The sequence below is a fragment of the Bombyx mandarina genome, chromosome 01, assembly GCF_030267445.1.
Source record: "Bombyx mandarina strain Sakado chromosome 01, ASM3026744v2".
NCBI classification, from domain to species: Eukaryota; Metazoa; Arthropoda; class Insecta; order Lepidoptera; family Bombycidae; genus Bombyx; species Bombyx mandarina.
In genome coordinates this window covers 3,397,988-3,411,003 of record NC_143208.1, presented here as the reverse complement: position 1 = coordinate 3,411,003, position 13,016 = coordinate 3,397,988, and positions in this window count along the sequence as shown.

Here is a 13,016-nt window from a genome sequence, read left to right as displayed (position 1 = left end):
CTATGTAACTCAGTTAAATGCCTACAAACCGACTGGCTTTTAGAAACAAAAACAAATTTATATTTTCTGATTTGATTTGAAATACTTAATAATAGTGTTACGTGCTGGAGCTCGCGATAAATAAAACTTTCATCGAAGTACAAATTAAAACTCTATTAAACCCTTAAGGCAATTCAATTCACAATTCGCAATTCACTTCTCCCAGCTTCGCTTCAGGTGTTGCGTTCGCAGTTTCGCTTCGAGTAGAACCGATTACTAACTGTTATATCATCTCTGCAACAGTTTTATAGTCGCCACGACAAGTCTATAATTATCGCGAACATTAAAATTTCTCCATATCAATCAAAAGAACTCTTTTGATGCTCGTTTCTGCTATTTGATGACAGATGGCGTTGCTCTTGTCGGCAAAACAATAGATATAATTGATAATACGAAAAAGGAAGATTGTGCAAGAAGCTACGATACAATATTTAAGTTTCACTCACATATTCTCGTCTTTCATAGTGTTTATTCAGTCGTATTTCGATCAGTCGATTGATACAATGGACCCCATTGAATTTTTAATGAAATAAAAATCAAAATTCAAAAGTAGTTCTTTCTACACTTTTTTTTAATCTACGGCAGTCATCACTCGTCGTGAAGGACTCATTAGCCAACGCCAAGTACCCGCAATCAGCGGCACGTGCCTTGTTTCAGGGGCTAGACACACAGAAATTCATGTGGCATCACGGCACTACACGAGATGAGATCATGGCAGCGGAAGTTACAGCTAACCACACCACGGTACGGTGAGCGTCAAGTTCAGTTACGATAGAAAAGCTCGTTACACTCATAAGCTGTCTTACTTAATCCAGTAGAATAACTAGACTTCGCTACAGATTCATTTGATGGTACTTCTCTGAGATCTGGTTTTTGGTAAAAGATACAGGATTCGGCGATTTAGTGGACCATTTGTTTTAAGTGTTATATATAACTCATCTTATTGAAGTATTATAATATCCGGGAATATCTGGGAGTGGACCGGTATTGCCTCCGTCGAACAGCTGTTCCGGCTGGCTGCTGACAGAAAGGAATACAGAAAGCTAACGGCCAACCTTCAGGATTGAAGAGGCACTGGAAGAAGAAGAAGATTGAAGTATTAAAGTACTATACTGAAATTTTTGTGAGACAGAAATTAGTGCTATAAAAATTATAGCAACAAATTTAATTTACAGTATTGTGTAGAGCGCCTTATTTTAAATGCTCTGAAGATAGCTTTAATAGTCGTATCAAACGTTGTCTGATCATATAATAAACATGACGTTGTATTTTAGACAGGCGAGACTAGGTACTTGATGAAATTATATAATATATATATATCGGTAGGCAGGGGCTTGACTCTGCCCCTGGCATTGCTGAAGTCCATGGGCGACGGTAACCACTCACCATCAGGTGGGCCGTATGCTCGTATGCCTACAAGGGCTATAAAAAACAAAAACACAGCAAATGGTGGATTTCGAAAGTAAATAGTTTACTGGCATGACGTGATAGGAACTTTGTGTGACTCCAGTACTTTTGCCCTACTGACAATTGCGGGGACAGAAAAGAACTGGAGTGGAGACCTCGTGGTGGTCATAACGTGGGCACGTAACCAGTGAGGTAGACGGACGACCTGGTCAAAATAGTTGGTAGGACTGGATGCGAAAGGCAAGAGATCGAAAAGAATGGAATGCATATGAATATGAAACTACACTAAGCATTGGATGGACATGGGTTGAAGAAAACAGAGATAAAGAGACTGAAATTCGTGAATTACGTATCGTAAGACGTTAACTCACTCTACCTTCAGTAGTATCACATTTTAAATTTAAATGATACAGTAAAAATGATCACATGCTATTCAAAAAATAAATTTAATAGCAAACCGAAATCTGATTTTTTTATCCTGGTTATTCCGGTCAGGACATTGACCGAAAGTAATATAGTCATTGTCTGTACAGTTGTCATCGTCTTGGGTACGTGTAAAAAAATCATCTTAACCAAGCCTATTAAAGCCTATTAAAAATGAATTTTAAAGATAAAGTTAAATAGAGAGATAGAAGCAACTCAAGCTAATAAAAGCGTATTATTATATACATACGTATAATATAAATAAAAACTACCTCAAGCATCATCCTTAAACAATACGATTTTGATCACCAACGCTAATACCCGGGAGGTTTTTAAAACACTCATTTCTGTATTCGATTCGACAACGTCTTATGAGGGAATTCGGTTAGTTGGTAAAACGAATCATTTGTTAAGGATGTGAATAAGGTTGAGTTTTTTTTGTTTAAATCAGGACATGTTAAAGCAGAGCATTCCCTTTGGTCTAATCTGCAGGAATTTTAAGCGGAAGGAAGAGAGGAGAGAGTGTGTAGGCGATAACTGGGTGTATATTTCCAATAAGTCTTACGACAAATATACTATTCATGTCCCAAAATAATATTTAAGACAGCAAAGATGATTTTATTAAATATTCGCCCGATATTTTAATGGAAGTCGCGCATAAAAGCACCGTGTTTAATTATTTTCGAGAGCATATTACATGGACTGTACCAGAATATTCGAAGCGTAGCAACATAATTTCCTTAAATTTGACAAAAGATTTCGGGGGAACTTATTCGCTAAAATGAAACATGATACTCACGAAATGTATTTAAGTAACTGTTCATTCAAAAATATTAATGTTCAATATTTTCTGTTTTGAATCGTCATTTAGATTTTTGGTTTTCAACGGAAGAAAGATTACATATTTTTTCCTGGTTATCTTAGCAGTTTTAGCTTCAGGACTGTACGACCCATCTGACAGTGAATGGTTACCGTCGCTGATGAACATGGGCAATGCCAGGGTCTCAATATTGGCTCAGCTTAAAGGGAATAATAATTATTATAATATAACGTAGAGGTATATAACAGCCCATGGTGCAGATTTCGCTTTTAATTGTAAGTTTTAACACAAGGAAACAAGCAATAGTTTAGTAGGATTCAGACGTGGCTTTGTATCAAGACCATACGGCACCGCCCGATCTACTGACACTGTCATTAGGCGCCTGCAGCTCTGACACTAGCAGCTGTCATAGAGACCCTGGTAGCCTTACTGGAGAGTTCGAGTGAAACTAAATCAACACACCAAACCGCTGAGTTTTTCTCACCGGGTCTTCTCAGCGAGTCGCGATTCCAATCCAGAAACAGGTGCATTCGCGAAGCAGCTGTCTTTAAACTAGGTCTGCTTGGGAAGCACTCGGGTAAAGCAAATCCAAACCCACCTGGGTTGAGAGGAAATAGGCAGATACCTGAAATACGTTAGTCAACAGTACAACCAATGTGGGTGGCGATTTGGATGTGTCCCCGACAAGGCTGAAGTTCATGAGTGACGGTTACTATTTAGCACCAGGTGTACCTGTATAATTGTATGCCTACAAAGGGAATAAATAAAAATCAAAGAAGCTCTTAGGATGAAACGAACCTTAAATTCAAAAACATACATATTTCAAAGATGATTTTTCAATAACAGCGATTTGAACGTTCGCTTTAACATTTTCTATTACACTTTGAACCGTATCCAGTTGAGTTACGAGCCAACAGATGCTATCCATCGACGGGAACGTAATTGTCACGAATGCAACGAGATGAAAGAAATAGTATCTATTTTCGACCACACGCGACATAGTTGCGATGGTTTCATATAACTTATTTATTGGTTGCAATCTTGTAGAATGACAATAATACTAATATTATGTACATTTACAAGATACATTGACGGTTTAATTATCGGAATACGATGTGTTCGATTTCAGGACAGAATCTGTTACTCTGTTGAGATATACATGACATTTGTGGTCTGGATGTACGTGTACCTCTATGTGTGATGGTACATGTAAAATAGGCGAAAACCCTAACTGGGTGGCGGTACATAAATCGATCGAATTGTTTTAAAATTAGGCAGTTATTGTATATGCAGCAGCGTCTAAATGAGTGTTAATCCAGCATGATTCAATTCGGTATTTTATTTGGGCAGAACACCAGCCAAATCAGATCAGATCTAGTAAGGGAAGCACTTGGTGGTAATCTGTACCATGCGGTCCATGCCGCCCATGATTGAGCACAGTGGAAGAACGTCAGATGTGGTCGCGATCCTCAGCAGTGAGGGAACGATATAGAAGAAGAATTTCCCGGTTCTCGGTTTGAGACAGCTATACAAAACGATTGAAACTTGAACCTTATGTCTTAAGGTGGGTATACACTTAACTCTCGGAGAGCCGCAAGCAAGCATTCACCCGTTCCCAGAATTGTAAGTAAAAGTATTGTTAGTTACCCCTGTGAGCCGTGAGTATCGTCCCTAATTATTATAAATCTGTCGTCGGCGATGCAAGACGACACTGTGTAGTCGTTTTTTTTTTTGTAATACGCCCGGCGACTAAATTCACACGAGCAAGTGTTGTTCATGTTAATTATAAGCCAAGGATTTATAACACGCTCGATTTCATATTTCGAATTTAAGTTTTTTTTTTTGATTTGTTTTTACGGCGAATAATACGTGTTGGTGTATTTATTTTTATTTATTATTTTCCATTTTTTAAATCTTTGTTTGAATATACGCTTGTGAGCCACACCTTGTTTTTCTGGACGTCATATTGTTACAACAATAAGCTTAAAGATGAACTAATGAATGCGGTGGAGCACATTTAATTTAGTGATAATAAATAAGTCGTTTGTAGGGTAGATTTTTGTATTTTGTACCGTATGTTCCACGGGGAGTGCTCTGAGGAATTGTTCGAGATGATACCGGCATCTCATTTTTACCATCGCACCGCCCGCCACCGGAGTAGAGTTCATCCATACTACCTGGAGCCACTGCCGTCGGATGTCCACAGTGCGTTTCCAGAGATATTTTTTGCCACGTACCATCCGGCTATGGAATGAGCTCCCCTCCACGGTGTTTCCCGAGCGCTATGACATTTCCTTCTTCAAACGAGGCTTGTGGAGAGTATTAAGCGGTAGGCAGCGGCTTGGCTCTGCCCCTGGCATTGCTGAAGCCCATGGGTGACGGTAACCACTCACCATCAGGTGGGCCGTGTGCTCGTCTGCCTACAAATGCAATAAAAAAAAATAAAAAAAAGATTAAACTTTCATGAACTCATAGACTTTTAGGCGGAACGCGAGGAGTGAAGTTGTGTGATTTGTTTTATTTTATCTATTTAGTGTATCTTCAGGTTTAAATGTGTAATAACGGTAGTTTATTAACCGTTTAGTATCTGTGAAAGTGCACGAATGTGGAACAATTACACTTCTCGGGATCCTCCAAAAATAGCACTGAAAAGGTCTCAGTAAGTAACCACCATTTTACTGAGATTATATTTCATTCCATATCATCTCATTTCATTTTGTTTTCATTTCGTTTCACCAGGAAAGGCGGGCGGGCTCAGCCAGGAGGAGTGAGATTTGCTAACAGCTACCCGAGCGCCTCCAAAGGAGACCTAACAACTCAAGAGTAACTGCTTCGCGAATGAATCTACTACTGGATCGCAATAGCGACCCGCTGAGAAAGTCAGCGGGCTGATGTTTAGGTTAGGTCGCACGTCGAACTCTTTGCCGAGATCGAAGAGTACCTGCGATTACCGGAGTCCTTGACCCCTAGTGTTAGAACTAAAGGGGTCACGAAGGTAGGTCAGTAGTGTACGTCTGTGGGCTAATAAGTAGATAATAATAATAATAAGACCATTTTATTTCCAAAAACAAAGAACAAAAAAACACCTTATCAAATAAAAATTACAAAATTAAATATAAACCTGTGTTATTGGAACCCCAGTCAGGTATAGGCCCCCTCCAGCTTACTCCACTCTTCCCTATTCTTTGTTTCTCCATTCTTTTCCAGTTGCTGCTATTATTTCGTCGATCCATCTGCTCCTCGACCCTCCAGCTAAGTTAAAAGAATAAGTAGATAGTAATTTATTAATTGCTTCTTGACTGAGACTTGATAAAGGAGACTAGCATAATAAATCGGCAGTTCCGATGCCCGCAAGGAAAAATAAGCTAAAAAACCAGGCTGCCACAATTGGGGCTTCTGATAAAAGCAATAACAATATTCCACGGTCAAATAAAATGGTAAATATTTGTAAAAACTCCTAAAGTACTTCGTGGATTGAAAATAAATAAACGCAAAGGGCTGCCTCAATTAGCATGTTTTTTCCTTAAACAGCTCGTGTAGGTATTGCAAAGTTCTACGTTATTACAATATATTATGTACATTACCAAGGCAATTGGATGTTAGTTTACAAGAAGGATCCAATAAACAAATAACTGTTTACTTTGAATGACAATAATATTAATATTTATTGTTCTCATAAAACTAATACAACTTAAAATACTATCTTATACTTTTACAATGTTTTATCATTGTAGAAAAATAAACAAAAAAACGAAAAAAAAAAGTGCATAAGTAAGTATTTATAATTTTTTGTTTAAAATATATGTAATTTTTATAAACGTTATTAGTGAACATTCCTTATTACCAAGCAAAATTAAATCAATACAGATCAATGATGAATCAGAATAGTCAGATGACTGAGAGTCGAACTAATAACGTGTATGTACTGCGCATTGCAATTTTTTTATTGCAATACCCTCATAAAATTAATATCAATTGTGGATGCCTTGTGTGCACAGCAAAAACTTGGAACTGCCTTCGTTGGGAGAACTTGTTTCGTGTTGACTTTTCGAGTATTCTGCAGGTGTCAAGTGTTTCAACCAAAAGGAATACACAGTGGAGAATATTTTTTTGTCGTACATTGCTGCGGCGACTAAAACATTTTACAGGAGGAAATGATATAAGAACAACCTCAATTTCAAAGTGTAATTAGTCCTAACTAGTGGTCCCGCAGTAGTCGAAATTCGACTATAATTAATTGAAATTGTAAGTTTGTACACTATTATGATTCTATTTTCAAATACCACTATACGTCTATAATCACAAATTTCACCAAGACTACACTATAGAAAAATATTAATAAAGACAAGCAATATTTAATCTATTTTAAATTTGACCAAGACGTCAAGAACAAAAGTTTGACAATAAATAAATAGTATGCATGCGTGTCTGCGTCAAATACATGGTAGTGTGTATAATGTTTTCTTTATTGATTTAATGTATATTTTGTGTATTATCTTAAAAAATATTAGCATTGTGCACTTCTTCTCTATATTCTCTATTAGTGTGGGAAATTTCATACTCCTCCGTCCGTGCAATTTTCGTAAAAAGGTATACAAAGTTTTTCCTTCACGTATTAATATATACTTAGATATTATAAAATTCGATCTAAACATTTCTCGGATCAGATTTACTTCAATTAATGGGCTTAGCACACATGGATCCGTCATTTAACAACATTTCCATAAAAGCGTAGTCAACCCTATAACGACATGTCAAATATATAACAGATTATTGGTACACGACCCACAACAAATAATTAGATTTTTCTCTTACATTTTTGGTGTAGTATAACTCTAATAAAATGTACTACTCTCTTCTACAAAATTACATATGAATAAATATTATGAATTACTAAAAATAGATGTTAATCCAACATAATAATAAAATAATAAAACAAATTAAACCATAATAAAAATGTATTAAAAATCAAATACGCAAAATTATAATTTGCGTAATTACTGGTGGTAGGACCTCTTGTGAGTCCGCGCGGGTAGGTACCACCACTCTGCATATTTCTGCCGTGAAGAAGTAATGCGTTTCGATTTGAAGGGTAGGGCAGCCGTTGTAACTATACTTTGAGACCTTAGAAATTATATCTCAAGGTGGGTGGCGCATTTACGTTGTAGATGTCTATGGGCTCCAGTAACCACTTAACACCAGGCGGGCTGTGAGCTCGTTCACCAATCTAAGCAATAAAAAAAGCTTGAATGACATAAAACAGATTCTCTTACAGAACATTGTAAGCGGCACTACTGAATCAACTACACTACAAAGGAGAGCTTTAAAACAAATATACAATGAAAAATAAAAAAGCTTACAGTGCACGTAACATTTTATATCATCATTTAACGAACTTACATTGTAAGTTGGTTTGACAGTAGTAATTAAAAATACTTACAAATCAATTACTGAGTGCAATCATTTCAGAGTCGTGTACGAGATGAGGCCGTGAATTTAAACGATTTTAATTATTTTTGTGAGCTAAGGCTTTTAATTGGAGCGTACCAAGACAAAAAAAAAACGCAAAATTGCATATTTCAGCTGTGAACCAATGATAGTTTGAGACTTTTTTACTGGTGGTAGGACCTCTTGTGAGTCCGCACGGGTAGGTACCACCACCCCGCCTATTTCTGCCGTGAAGCAGTAATGCGTTTCGGTTTGAAGGGTGGGGTAGCCGTTGTAACTATACTGAGACCTTAGAGCTTATATCTCAAGGTGGGTGGCGCATTTACGTTGTAGATGTCTATGGGCTCCAGTAACCACTTAACACCAGGTGGGCTGTGAGCTCGTTCAATAATCTAAGCAATAAAAAAGGGGTTTTGGCAGTGGTAAATCCAGCAGAAAAGAGATATCAAACAAATAATATCGATAAGTTAGTAGAAATAGACATAATTTAAATAAAAAATAAAAAAAAACATTAGTTCTTTATAATGTTGTTTGTAAATATCCCTAGATTAACTGAAATTTCCTTGTGCACTTTTAACATTAGAGATTGATTCGAGGTTGACGTTTTATTGAACCAATCACAAAATTACAAGTTTTCCTTTAACCAATCAGATATTGCGATGTACGTACATTTATTTTAATAAACAAGGATTTTCCTTATATAAATAGAATTATTACTATACTATTTAAATATCAGAATCATTTTTAAATCAATTATGTTAAGCTTTGTTTTGTTATCGCGCATTCCTAAAATGACTAATTCAATTAAGTTAATTCAACTAATAATTGAATGTGCATCTTAATGTATTTAATATGCCGGCTAATGCCGAAAAACAATTTTTTGGTGCACACAATACAAATGCACACAATAACCTAACCAACTCGGTCCGGTTTGCTGGCCGATTTTCTATTCGACTTTGATCCAATCGCTATCAAACTGTGTACAGGATCGCTAGCTAGAAAAAATCATTGAAATCGGTCTTGCCTTTTCAGAGTAGGAGTTAGAAATACGAGCAGTTCGAAGGGAACATACATTCATAAATCAAATGAATTTTTTTTTATTCAACATAAATGAAAGTACATACTTGTTGAACGTCAAAAAGAACTACCACCAATTCACAAAAACTAGCCTCCGTCCTGAGAAGAACTGGCGAGAGATTCAGCGGGCATGTCTTTTTTTTATATTAGTTTTTTTTTAAACATTCATTTTTACAATGAGTATTATAACCTAACAGTTATTGCAATATTGAAATGCCCGGAGCGAGCAACTCATTCCCACATACATATATATGTACTTAACGACTTTTACACAGTTTTTACGAATTGAAAACTGTACACTTGGAACAGTTGGAACACAATGGAACTGCGACATAAAGCTAAATGAGCTTCAAGCTTTTCATTATATTGTTTCTTCCATTTTAATTTTCCTGAAACAACAAATTACACATTTAACGTATGCACGATTAATTGGCCAAATTAAATTATCATGAAATAAATTTTCATATGTTTTATATTTAACACTACAATCTTATTAATTATATGCTCAATTAAAATTGTCATTTTGTTAAAACAATTTCCAATTATGATTTCGAATCATTCTCGTTCACTTTGAGCGAGTGCACTTTTGATTCGTGAATTATCATTTTATTAACGGGAATACATCATGTATTTCGAGCCATTCTCGGTTCACGGCCGTCTGGTGTAGTGGTAAGTGACATGGTCACTACACAAGGGCGTCGCGGGTTCGAATCCCGCTAAGGGAAGATAATTGTATGATAAATATAAATGTCTTTTCCAGGATTATGGATGTATATTAAATATATGTATGTGTATAATAAAAATCTTACATTTATATCCATTATCTGGTACCTGTAACACAAGTTCTTTACGAACTTATCACGGGACTAGTTAACGTGGCGTGATTGTTAGTAAATATTTATTTATTATTATTTATTTATTTATTATTTATTTTATTTCGTACTAATAATATATTCGACGTAAACCACTTCATCCACTATCAGATCGAAACAGCAAGTATTTTACGTTAAAATACCAATGTACGATAATTATTCTATCTGATTGATAGAATTTCGATATTAATGAACCTAAAATGTTACGTTTTCATCATTACTAAAACGGATTCGAGTATCTTCTGGTGAATTTACAAATAGGCATCATTATAAGAGTGTTAAGGTATTAAGTAGGACTGCCTATGTTTCCAGCCAATTGACTGACGGTACTTTAAGATGACCCTTATGCCAGCCGCAAATTAAACCTTGTAGGCTACCACAAATTTATCAGATTCTTCCAATGATAGAAACATGTAATTAATCGCTTCTTAGACACAATATCGTTATGTGTGATTACTTTTCGTGTAAGTATGCCAAACTTTTCAATAGTCGTGCCTAGACACAATTCTGCTTGTATATGTGTATGTAATAAGTGTGTTTCCGATACTCATTACACACGAGAAAACCCAGCTCGTAATTAACATATAAAGTCATTACTGAAAACACAAAATTTGATTACAACATAAATTGTTTTAAATTGATTGTACTAATCATACTATTTCAATCACAGAGCTCTTGCGTGATAATTCTCTTACAAGAGACTATTCGCAGTTTGTTGATGCGTTACGAATAAGAAGTGTTTATGTGTATTTCACTTAAATGAAATTCTGAACTATTTACCTGATTTGTTTGTAAAAAAATCCTAATGATTCCTTGACTTTTTCGATCAATAAATGAATACTACAGCAAATCTTTCATCCAACAGCAACTAGCTTTCTTTGCTAAACTTTTTTTACATTCTGCTTGAAGAGGGTCGGGTTATTTGGTTTTATTAGGTCACGGCGCGAAATAGAAGACCCTCGGTGGACCCAGATTTTCCAAACGAACCACAAGCGTGAGTTCCGAACCGAACGACACTCTTCGGTATGCAGTTAAGTGGACGTTGCTTGTATTTCCGAGCTCCATCTAAGAGGTGCAAAGGCCGTAAGTACCTTATTATGCTATGCTAGACATGCTCTTTCAAATCGGGAACCTCAGAGCAGAATAATCAACAGGACTTATAAACGACAACGATGTCACAAGTAATTTAATGAAATTAAAAAGGATTTGTTTTTATTGATCCACATTATTGCTTTTTATTAACTAGCAGCCAATGCTTCCGTTAGGTGACTTCTCTCGAACTAAAATCGTACGTACAATGTGGAAGACCTTAGCCTAAAAATAAATCAACTGAATATAAACAAGCATGCAAAGGTAAGTACTATGTGTGTTTTTTTCCTACCTATGCTAATAGCCTTGAGAGGCTATTTCAGCTTCACCTTAACGTGTAGGTGAGCTCACGGGGCTCAAACCGGAGTGTTGCTGACACTGACCCTAGCAAGAGCAGTGCTTCGCAGAATCTACCACCGGATCGGAAACGCGACCCACTGAGAAAATCCGGCGAGCAACTCAGTAGGCAATGTTGTATGTGTGTGAAAGTTCATCTAATTCATTTCCGTTTCAAATTTAATTTTTATCGTCGTATTTCTTCGTTCGGATTGTAACAACGGCATCGAATCGAAAGCCCTGATGTTATACTTACATGGGTAAATTTTGATAGTTCGGTTGTAACTATGGAGGCTAGTGATGTTAGGAGCACCACCTTGTATAAGGGACCAGATGAAAAAGCGTCCCCTGGTAAACAGCAAGCTGCTGTTAGAAGACTCACCGAAATGCCGCTAGTGTAGGGAGTAGAAATAATATGATTATAGTAGTTTTAAACAGAGTGAAGTCGAGGCTACCAGCAGAGATAGGCGAAAAAAGGCCAAAAAAGAGATAAGTGTGCTGGTTGAAGTGAAGAGTGGTAGCTTATGGCGTTGTTTTAAAAATCTTTCCACTTGCTACTGTGGCGCCACCTTAATTGGCTCCCTTTTGCGGACACTTTTTAATACACCGAGATGGCTCTCCTTACTTCTACCATCCATAGTTGAAACGAAAAATCTTCACGGAGTACCTACTTTTTATTCTTTTTTTTTTTTTTTTTCCTACCTAAGCTGAGAGCCTTGAGAGACTATTTCAGCGTAATCCTAACGTTTGTAGGTGAGCTCACGGGGCTCAAACCTGATGACGTTTTTTTTATTTATTCAAACGTTACTTTGACATTTTATTGTAATTCTGTGTGAGCATTCGCGCGTAGTTATATATGTTTCCCGTTCAATGGCGTATTATAAGGGATTAGGTAGTCATGGCAACTTTTGTGAAATTCACCCCTTAACGGAATCCTTTCAATTATAAGTAGATTTATTCACATACGGTATATTATTTAATTAATGAACTTAGAAACTGCTACAAGTACCAGACAGGGTTTTGTCTTTATGAAAGGATTTTTTATTGCCCTTGTAGGCGGACGAGCATACGGCCCACCTGATGGTGAGTGGTTACCGTCGCCCATGGACTTCAGCAATGCTAGGGGCAGAGTCAAGCCGCTGCCTACGAATATATACTTCTATGCCTATACTTCAGATACGACTGATAGAAAAAAAAGCACTTATAGCTGGTTGCTATGGTAGCAGACAGGTATTCGAGATATGCCTGAATCTACTGGAGGTAGGAACTCTTGCGACCACTGGTGGTAGGACCTCTTGTGAATCCATACAAGTGGGTACTACTACCCCGCCTATTTCTGCCGTGAAGCAGTAATGCGCTTGGGTTTGAAGGGTGGGGCAGCCGTTGTAACCATACTGAGACCTTAGAGCTTATATCTCAAGGTGGGTGGCGCATTTACGTTGTAGATGTCTATGGGCTCCAGTAACCACTTAGCACCAGGTGGGCTGTGAGCTCGTCCACCAATC